The sequence below is a fragment of the Malus sylvestris genome, chromosome 10 (assembly GCF_916048215.2).
Source record: "Malus sylvestris chromosome 10, drMalSylv7.2, whole genome shotgun sequence".
NCBI lineage: Eukaryota > Viridiplantae > Streptophyta > Magnoliopsida > Rosales > Rosaceae > Malus > Malus sylvestris.
In genome coordinates, this window is record NC_062269.1 from 38,488,076 (window position 1) to 38,491,288 (window position 3,213).

Below are 3,213 nucleotides of genomic sequence, written 5' to 3' on the forward strand. Positions count from 1 at the left end.
AAAGATGGACTGATACAAGGCGCATTGTAATTGTAATTGTAACTCTTTCATGGACTGTGATGCTCTGCTCAGGATCTCATTTTGCATATCTGTTGGCATTATTCTTAGTTTTGCATATCTGAAGATATATTCCTAAGAAAACTTTCATATTTTTCTTGTTTTTCTTTGTCACTCAGAACCTGATGCTGATCATTACTTTGATGTTGCTCCATTTCAACGTCTTCTTCTAAGAGCTCAATCTTAATTTCTTCTATGGGTTCATTAGCCTCTTGCTCTATGGGTTCAATAACCTCTTTTCCTTTATTCTTATGCTGATCAATTTCTAAACCTATTTTTAATTCTCTTTTCAAGGTGTCGCTTGCCTTTTACTGCATTCTAAGAGATTGGAGTTCTTGGTTCATTTTGGTAAACTTACCAAGTAATGACTCATGGTCCCTAGAAATGGCTTGAAGATTGTGCTCAAGAGAATGAATATGCTGTTGGTTTTTGTGGAAATTAAAATTAAAGCTATCAAACTCTTGTTCCAAAGCTCTAATTAATTTTTCATGACCTAACCTCATGCTTGGCTGCTTAATTTGGATATTCCAGAAATTATCTAAGAGAACCTGCTGCCTATCAGAAAGCCCCGGTACCCTTGACCTGTATCTCAAAGTTGGATTTCTGATTCCTTCAACAATATTGCCATTAAAGTTGAACGTGGGTACTGGTGGTGATGCTGGTCTACTCATGCTATTTTGAAATCCACTGAATGGTGGAGGTTGATGGTGCATCATCATGCCATTGAAAGAAACTCTTCTGCCTTGCGGCCTTGTGCTATTTGCTGATGATGGTCCACGATATTCCATACCTGTTCAACAAATTAATCTTGATAAGATATCAGCTAATGTATTGTCATTACCTTTTATATGTTCAAAAATTGGTTTAAAACCATTTCCTGTAATTGAATCAACAAAATTAACCCATCTTCGGACTGCCTGTTTATTAGCATGTATCTTGTTATAATGAGAAACTATATTTTGACAATTTGTTCTAATCGTAAATACTTCATTATGTAAAAATAAAGAAAATGCTTCAAGTGAATTAATTATCCCTAAAATTTCTAAATCTGTTGATGGTAATCTTGACTGTACATCACTAAACTTTCCTGAGGAATATCTACAAACTTGTTCGTCAGACTTTGTAGACTCCCTATGCCTTTTCTAATATAGTATATCTGCCCATCCTAATGATGAAGCATCTGTTTCGACTATCTTGTAACTATCATCTAATGGTAATGTTAATGGCTTAAGTTTAGTAATTTCTTCTTTTATTTTTTGAACTAATTTAATATCTTCACTATTAAAATATTTTTGTCCCGTTTTGCAAGTTTTACTATGTAATACTGCTATTTTTCTTCCTAAATCAGGGATAAAATTTCTTGCATAATTTAGCAATCCTAAAAATGCTTGTAACTGTTTCTTATCTTCTAATTTATCTGGAAATTCTAACACCTTTTTAGCTATATGATCTTGTAATTGGATTGTACCTGACTTGATATACATTCCTAAAAATTCTATATCTTGCTTTTCTAATGCTATTTTATTTTTGCTAATTACAATTCCATTATTGATAAATTCTTGTAATACTATCTCTAAATGATTCCTATGTTCATTTTTATTTTTACTATGTACTAGAATATCATCTACATAAACACTACAAAAATTATCATATTTCTTGAAAATTTGGTCCATCTTTCTTTGAAAGATTGATGGAGCATTTTTAAGTCCAAATGGCATAACGAGCCACTCAAAATGTCCTTCTGGACAAGTAAAGGTTGTCCACTCAGTTGATTCTTCTGCTAATCTTATTTGCCAAAAACCTGATTTACAATCAAATTTGCTAAAATATTTACTCTCTTGAATTTTGTTTATAAGCTCATCCTTATTTGGTAATTTATAACTATCTTCGTATGTATTATCATTTAATCTCTTATAATTATAAACTATTATAGCCTTACCTCTTTTTAATTCCGAATGTTTTCTTACAATAAATGCTGCTGATCTATGTCTAGACTTAGATGGTCTAATTACTTTTAAATTTAACAACTCTTTTATTTGCTGCTCAAGCTCTTGTTTATCTATTAGACTACAAGGCATATCAGCCGTCTTAATGGTTAAATCTGGGTTAATTATATCTAATTTTGCTAGTATTTTATTTTTACTCCAATGTAACTGTGGGTCTTCTCCTATAATCCTAGTTTGTTCTGCTAATTGTAACAATTCTTCTAAACTCTTTGGTCTGTCTAACTGTAATATTTCTATACAGGTTCCTTCTTCTAAAATCGGGTATTCATGTTCAAAAATGTCTTCATCAAACTCTTCTACGTTATTATGCTCATCATTTTCTTTTGAGTTTTCTAAATGATAACTATCTTAGCCACTAGTCTCTTCTATACTTATGTTTTTGTATGCTTCTACAATATTACTTTGATCAGTTATTATAATGCCTCTTTTGAAAAATGTTATGTTAGGGTTCATAAATAAAAAACCTTGCAAACTTTTCAAAAAGTTTAATCCTAAAATAAATGGATATGATCCTACTGGTGAAACAAATGTTAATGGTAAATTAAATTGTTGTTTTTCTACTTTAATAAACTCATTATTTATACAATGTATTAAGTAAACTGGTATCTCATTAAATTGTGTTATTCTTACTGGTTTTACTAATTTTTGTCTATATTTTTCTGGTACTAACTCTTCTCTTATGACACTCTTTGTACTCCCTGTATCTATCATAGCTATGGTTTGTATCTTATGTTCTTTTGCTAATTCTATTTCGCAATTTATAGTGATTAAGGAACTACTTTTTGGTTTTTCTATACTATGAACAATATTTCCTAATATTTCAGATTCTGCTGAATTAACTTCTAATAACCTATTACTATAACATTTTTCACATAATATTGAGTATGTATTGTAGTATTTATTTGCAACTAATTTATTACACTTATGACATTTTTCTGGCCAACCTAAATTAATGTATTTATATTCTTCTTCATGCTGTTCTTCTATGAATGCACACATATATTCTTCTAGATCACTATTTGTGCTACTTGAATCTTCCGAATATGAATCTATCATGTTAATACTCTCTATACTATAAATACTCTCATTATCACTTAAATTATCTAAACTGTATATTGACTGAATATCCTCATTTGCTTCTAACTTAAAC